The sequence below is a fragment of the Xenopus tropicalis genome, chromosome 3 (assembly GCF_000004195.4).
Source record: "Xenopus tropicalis strain Nigerian chromosome 3, UCB_Xtro_10.0, whole genome shotgun sequence".
Lineage (NCBI taxonomy): Eukaryota > Metazoa > Chordata > Amphibia > Anura > Pipidae > Xenopus > Xenopus tropicalis.
In genome coordinates, this window is record NC_030679.2 from 135,685,297 (window position 1) to 135,691,978 (window position 6,682).

The 6,682-nt window shown below is 50.0% G+C and overlaps 10 non-coding genes across 10 annotated transcripts; 5 read left to right on the forward strand and 5 right to left on the reverse strand.

Moving 5' to 3' along the window:
• Nucleotides 1-64: 64 nt before the first annotated feature.
• Nucleotides 65-137, forward strand: trnam-cau. Its single transcript has one exon. It is a non-coding gene; the product is annotated as a tRNA-Met (tRNA).
• A 76-nt stretch (nt 138-213) lies between these two features.
• On the forward strand, nt 214-299 carry trnay-gua. Its single transcript is given in 2 exon segments — nt 214-250; nt 264-299. It is a non-coding gene; the product is annotated as a tRNA-Tyr (tRNA).
• Nucleotides 300-620: 321 nt separating this feature from the next.
• trnag-ucc lies at nt 621-692 on the reverse strand. The gene has a single exon. It is a non-coding gene; the product is annotated as a tRNA-Gly (tRNA).
• Nucleotides 693-925: 233 nt separating this feature from the next.
• On the reverse strand, nt 926-997 carry trnae-uuc. Its single transcript has one exon. It is a non-coding gene; the product is annotated as a tRNA-Glu (tRNA).
• A 750-nt stretch (nt 998-1,747) lies between these two features.
• On the forward strand, nt 1,748-1,820 carry trnam-cau. Its single transcript has one exon. It is a non-coding gene; the product is annotated as a tRNA-Met (tRNA).
• A 76-nt stretch (nt 1,821-1,896) lies between these two features.
• On the forward strand, nt 1,897-1,982 carry trnay-gua. The gene is given in 2 exon segments: nt 1,897-1,933; nt 1,947-1,982. It is a non-coding gene; the product is annotated as a tRNA-Tyr (tRNA).
• A 321-nt stretch (nt 1,983-2,303) lies between these two features.
• trnag-ucc lies at nt 2,304-2,375 on the reverse strand. The gene has a single exon. It is a non-coding gene; the product is annotated as a tRNA-Gly (tRNA).
• Nucleotides 2,376-5,265: 2,890 nt separating this feature from the next.
• On the reverse strand, nt 5,266-5,340 carry trnaf-gaa. Its single transcript has one exon. It is a non-coding gene; the product is annotated as a tRNA-Phe (tRNA).
• Nucleotides 5,341-5,440: 100 nt separating this feature from the next.
• On the forward strand, nt 5,441-5,511 carry trnag-ucc. Its single transcript has one exon. It is a non-coding gene; the product is annotated as a tRNA-Gly (tRNA).
• Nucleotides 5,512-5,991: 480 nt separating this feature from the next.
• On the reverse strand, nt 5,992-6,064 carry trnam-cau. The gene has a single exon. It is a non-coding gene; the product is annotated as a tRNA-Met (tRNA).
• Between the last annotated feature and the right edge of the window lie 618 nt (nt 6,065-6,682).

Consider the following 6,682-nt stretch of genomic DNA (forward strand, 5'->3'; position numbering starts at 1 on the left):
ATTTTTTGTAAGGGTGTATGCAGTAGAGCACACCAGGGTGGACACCAGCCACCCGCCCCTTGCAGCCTCGTTAGCGCAGTAGGTAGCGCGTCAGTCTCATAATCTGAAGGTCGTGAGTTCGATCCTCACACGGGGCAGACTTTTGGAAGGCTTCGGCTTCTGTTGGGTTTCTCAAGAGAACTGTCGCCCCCTCCCGTCGGCGCGCCTTTCCGGCCTTCCATAGCTCAGCTGGTAGAGCGGAGGACTGTAGGTGTGATAAAGCAACCCTTAGGTCGCTGGTTCAATTCCGGCTCGAAGGATGCTTTCTTAGAGCTCGCGCTGCCCGTTCCGGTGCTGCTTTCTTACTTTTTGTTTTGTTTTCATTCAAGCCAATCCTGCGTACAACTTAGAAAAATGAAGAATTTTAGCATGATGCACACAGTGAGAAGACTGCACAGGCTGTAATGCAGACACGTTCCCACTGCAAATCTCCTCTCTGAAGGTTGCAAAGGACAGATTGGAAGCGCTTTTGCCCTGTACCCTGCATGGGCAGGCATGGCTGCAAAGTGGCGACATCCGCGGGTCACTATGGCGGCAACCTTTTTAAAAAGCGCTCGTCCGTGCCGCAATAGAGGACGCTCTGCGTTGGCCGGGAATCGAACCCGGGTCAACTGCTTGGAAGGCAGCTATGCTCACCACTATACCACCAACGCCATAGGTGCTCTGGCGGGCGCACGTCCTGTGACAGCGGATGTCTCAAACGGAAGACGCTCTGAAATGCAATAAGGGCGCTCAGGTCTGGGCTCTTTCACGTTCGTTCTCCATACCCACCTGTGGCCTTTAATCGCAACAAAGGCCAAAGTTGCACACCTGAGCATAGCAGAAATCTTTAGGCACTGGACCAATCAATGAGGTCGCCAAGCAGTTGGAATAGCAAAAGCGGCGCTTCCCATACCGGGAGTCGAACCCGGGCCACCTGGGTGAAAACCAGGAATCCTAACCGCTAGACCATATGGGACCCTGGGAGCCCGGCGCACCGTGGTGTGCGTTTACTCACTCGGGAAACGCTCTTCTGCCCGCATGGCGGGAATTCTCAAGGAAACAGCTTTGCCTCTAGTTTGGAGGATGACCCAAATAGGAATTGCCTTGGCCTTTGCTTGAGAACCACTTTAACCCTTGGCAATTTGACACCGTCCATAAAGGATTTGCAGTTTCCAGCCCTCGGTGGTCTGTGTCGTAGCTCACTGTAGAGAAGAAAGCGCGATTCCAGTACTGCACGGCCTTTTGGGCTGCACAACAGCTTCTTACCACTCTTCTTTGGGTGCTTGCCCTCGGTTGTGCAAGCAGCAGCCGGTGCAGTAATGGAATGACGCTTTTCAGAGGGTTCTGTCAACTCCCATTTACTCGGGTAAGAAATGAACGTTGCTCCACGCTGTACAGGACAAGAGGTCTGAGGGACGTTTCCACTCCTCTCTCTTTTTAAAAACACTAGACAGAAGCGTGTTGCGGCCCCGCCCACCCGCTCTGAAAAGAGCCACCTCCTGGAGGATGCGGGCATCGATCCCGCTACCTCTCGCATGCTAAGCGAGCGCTCTACCATTTGCTCCACCCTAAGTTTTAGAGGTCAAAATATTTGTCCTTTTGAAAGACTTGCAAAATGCACATTGGCTATGCCTCAGTCTGTTTATGACATAAGTCACTGCAATTTTTTGTAAGGGTGTATGCAGTAGAGCACACCAGGGTGGACACCAGACGCCCGCCGCTTGCAGCCTCGTTAGCGCAGTAGGTAGCGCGTCAGTCTCATAATCTGAAGGTCGTGAGTTCGATCCTCACACGGGGCAGACTTTTGGAAGGCTTCGGCTTCTGTTGGGTTTCTCAAGAGAACTGTCACCCCCTCCCGTCGGCGCGCCTTTCCGGCCTTCCATAGCTCAGCTGGTAGAGCGGAGGACTGTAGGTGTGATACAGCAATCCTTAGGTCGCTGGTTCAATTCCGGCTCGAAGGATGCTTTCTTAGAGCTCGCGCTGCCCGTTCCGGTGCTGCTTTCTTACTTTTTGTTTTGTTTTCATTCAAGCCAATCCTGCGTACAACTTAGAAAAATGAAGAATTTTAGCATGATGCACACAGTGAGAAGACTGCACAGGCTGTAATGCAGACACGTTCCCACTGCAAATCTCCTCTCTGAAGGTTGCAAAGGACAGATTGGAAGCGCTTTTGCCCTGTACCCTGCATGGGCAGGCATGGCTGCAAAGTGGCGACATCCGCGGGTCACTATGGCGGCAACCTTTTTAAAAAGCGCTCGTCCGTGCCGCAATAGAGGACTCTGTGCGTTGGCCGGGAATCGAACCCGGGTCAACTGCTTGGAAGGCAGCTATGCTCACCACTATACCACCAACGCCATAGGCTCTCTTGTGGGCGCACGTTCTGTGACAGCGGATGTCTCAAACGGAAGACGCTCTGAAATGCAATAAGGGCGCTCAGGTCTGGGCTCTTTCACGTTCGTTCTCCATACCCACCTGTGGCCTTTAATCGCAACAAAGGCCAAAGTTGCACACCTGAGCATAGCAGAAATCTTTAGGCACTGGACCAATCAATGGGCTCGCCAAGCAGTTGGAATAGCAAAAGCGGCGCTTCCCATACCGGGAGTCGAACCCGGGCCGCCTGGGTTAAAACCAGGAATCCTAACCGCTAGACCATATGGGACCCTGGGAGCCCGGTGCACCATGGTGTGCGTTTACTCACTCGGGAAACGCTCTTCTGCCCGCATGGCGGGAATTCTCAAGGAAACAGCTTTGCCTCTAGTTTGGAGGATGACCCAAATAGGAATTGCCTTGGCCTTTGCTTGAGAACCATAGTTACATAGTTACATAGTTACATAGGGTTGAAAAAAGACCATTGTCCATCAAGTTCAACCCATCCGAGTAAACCCAGCACACAACCTATACTAACCAATCTATACACTCACATACATAAACTATATATATACAACCAGTAATACTAACTGTAGATATTAGTATCACAATAGCCTTGGATATTCTGCTTGTTCAAAAACTCATCCAGGCCCCTCTTAAAGGCATTAACAGAGTCTGCCATTACCACATCACTAGGAAGGGCATTCCACAACCTCACTGCCCTCACCGTGAAAAACCACCTACGCTGCTTCAAATGGAAGCTCTGTTCCTCTAATCTATAGGGGTGACCTCTGGTGCGCTGATTGTTTTTATGGGAAAAAAGAACATCCCCCAACTGCCTATAATCCCCTCTAATGTACTTGTACAGAGTAATCATGTCCCCTCGCAAGCGCCTCTTTTCCAGAGAAAACAACCCCAACCTCGACAGTCTAACCTCATAGCTTAAATCTTCCATCCCCTTTACCAGTTTAGTTGCACGTCTCTGCACTCTCTCCAGCTCATTAATATCCTTCTTAAGGACTGGAGCCCAAAACTGCAACTGCATACTCAAGGTGAGGCCTTACCAGGGACCTATAAAGCCGGCAAAAATATGTTCTCATCCCTTGAGTCAATGCCCTTTTTTATACAAGACAGCACTTTATTTGCTTTAGTAGCCACAGAATGACACTGCCTGGAATTAGACAACTTGTGATCTACAAAAACCCCTAGATCCTTCTCCATTAAGGATGCCCCCAACACACTACCATTCAGTAGATAGTTTGCGTTTATATTATTCCTACCAAAGTGCATAACTTTGCACTTGTCAACATTGAACCTCATTTTCCAGTTTGCTGCCCAGTTTTCCAATTTTGTCAAATCGCTCTGCAAAGCGGCAGCATCCTGCATGGAACTTATAGTTTTGCACAATTTAGTGTCATCAGCAAAAATAGAAACAGTACTCTCTATGCCCACCTCCAGGTCATTAATAAAACAAGTTAAAAAGCAAAGGACCAAGGACTGACCCCTGCGGTACTCCACTAACCACACTGGCCCAATTAGAAAATGTTCCATTTACCACCACTCTTTGTACTCTATCCTTCAGCCAGTTTTCTATCCAATTACAAATATTATGTTCTAGGCCAATATTCCCTCAATTTGATCATTAACCTTCTGTGCGGTACTGTATCAAAACGCTTTAGCAAAATCTAAGTAGATGACATCAACTGCCATTCCAGCATCAAGGTTCCTGCTCACCTCCTCATAAAAGGCAACTAAATTAGTCTGGCAAGATCTGTTACGCATAAAACCATGCTGGCACAAACTAATAGTATTGTGAACTGCAATGTATTCAACTATCCTATCCCTTATTACCCCTTCCAGAAGCTTTCCTACTACTGATGTCAGACTAACAGGCCTATAGTTTTCAGGCTGAGAACGAGATCCCTTTTTAAATAACGGCACCACATTAGCAATCCGCCAGTCTCTCGGCACCATGCCAAACCTCAACGAATCCTGAAAAATTATGTGAAGAGGCTTGGCAATCACAGCGCTCAGCTCATTTAATACCCTGGGATGAATCCCATCCGGTCCTGGACCTTTGTTTACCTTTACATGTTCAGTTTACCTTTACATGTAACCACTTTAACCCTTGGCAATTTGACACCGTCCATAAAGGATTTGCAGTTTCCAGCCCTCGGTGGTCTGTGTCGTAGCTCACTGTAGAGAAGAAAGCGCGATTCCAGTACTGCACGGCCTTTTGGGCTGCACGACAGCTTCTTACCACTCTTCTTTGGGTGCTTGCCCTCGGTTGTGCAAGCAGCAGCCGGTGCAGTAATGGAATGACGCTTTTCAGAGGGTTCTGTCAACTCCCATTTACTCGGGTAAGAAATGAACGTTGCTCCACGCTGTACAGGACAAGAGGTCTGAGGGACGTTTCCACTCCTCTCTCTTTTTAAAAACACTAGACAGAAGCGCGTTGCGGCCCCGCCCACCCGCTCTGAAAAGAGCCACCTCCTGGAGGATGCGGGCATCGATCCCGGCTACCTCTCGCATGCTAAGCGAGCGCTCTACCATTTGAGCTAATCCCCCTCACGGTGCAGCGCCAGCACACAGGACCTCCGACAAACCTCAACTTGGGCAGTTTTTTCAAGCTACGGCGGCGTCTGTGTTGCTCGTTACGAGTACAGTTTGGCCTTTGCGGATGTCAAATGTGCTCAGGTCTTCCCAAGGGCAACGGAGGAGGTATTTTCTCTGACGGCGACCTACTTAGCAAAGAGCAGGGGGCCAGTCTTCCAATAGCACCCTTAACAATTATGTGGCTTAATTACGCCTTTGCTTGCTGCTGATTGGCCTTCATCGCGGCCTAGTTAAAACGCTCTCAAAATCTGCGGCTCCACCTGCCGAAACCGCGGGATCGAACCAGGGACCTTTAGATCTTCAGTCTAACGCTCTCCCAACCTGAGCTATTTCGGCACAGCTGCAGCGGGCGGCAAGCGCCCTGCTAAGGCGTGGGCCTGCAGTCCCGTTTGAGACATCCGCTGTCACAGAACGTGCGCCCGCCAGAGCGCCTATGGCGTTGGTGGTATAGTGGTGAGCATAGCTGCCTTCCAAGCAGTTGACCCGGGTTCATTCCCGGCCAACGCACAGCGTCCCTCTATTGCGGCACGGACGAGCGCTTTTTAAAAGGTTGCCGCCATAGTGACCCGCGGATGTCGCCACTTTGCAGCCATGCCTGCCCATGCAGGGTACAGGGCAAAAGCGCTTCCAATCTGTCCTTTGCAACCTTCAGAGAGGAGATTTGCAGTGGGAACGTGTCTGCATTACAGCCTGTGCAGTCTTCTCACTGTGTGCATCATGCTAAAATTCTTCATTTTTCTAAGTTGTACGCAGGATTGGCTTGAATGAAACAAAACAAAAAGTAAGAAAGCAGCACCGGAACGGGCAGCGCGAGCTCTAAGAAAGCATCCTTCGAGCGGGAATTGAACCAGCGACCTAAGGATTGCTGTATCACACCTACAGTCCTCCGCTCTAACAGCTGAGCTATGAAGGCGGAAAGGGCGCTCGACGGGAGGGGGTGACAGTTCTTTGGAAAAACCCAACAGAAGCCGAAGCCTTCCAAAAGTCTGCCCCGTGTGAGGATCGAACTCACGACCTTCAGATTATGAGACTGACGCGCTACCTACTGCGCTAACGAGGCTGCAAGCGGCGGGCGTCTGGTGTCCACCCTGGTGTGCTCTACTGCATACACCTTACAAAAAATTGCAGTGACTTATTCATAACGACTGAGGCATAGCCAATGTGCATTTTGCAAGTCTTTCAAAAGGACAAATATTTTGACCTCAAAAACTTAGGGTGGAGCAAAAAAGAGACAAGAGCCCATGTCGAGCTCTTGACGTGTCATAGAACAACTGTCTTGCCTTACATCTGCAAGTCTTTAAAAGGACAATATTTGACCTCTAAAACTTAGGGTGGAGCAAAAAAAGAACAAGAGCCCATGTGAGCTCTTCCGAAAACCCCCGTTTCCCTTCAGTCTGTTGCCTACTCGAAGCCTTTTTAAGCAACTGGTGGTTTACTTGCTTGGAAAAGCAGCATGTGGGCAAACTGGAAAAAGTGTCCTTGGAGCCAGAGTTGAAGCAGCGACCTAGGAACTGCTCTGTTAAACCTACAGTCCCCCCGCTGCACCCGCAGTGCTGGGGCTTGCGATAGACGGGCAACCAAAGGTTGGACTGCAGGCCCACGCTTAGCAGGGCGCTTGCCGCGCTGCAGCTGTGCCGAAATAGCTCAGTTGGGAGAGCGTTAGACTGAAAGATCTAAA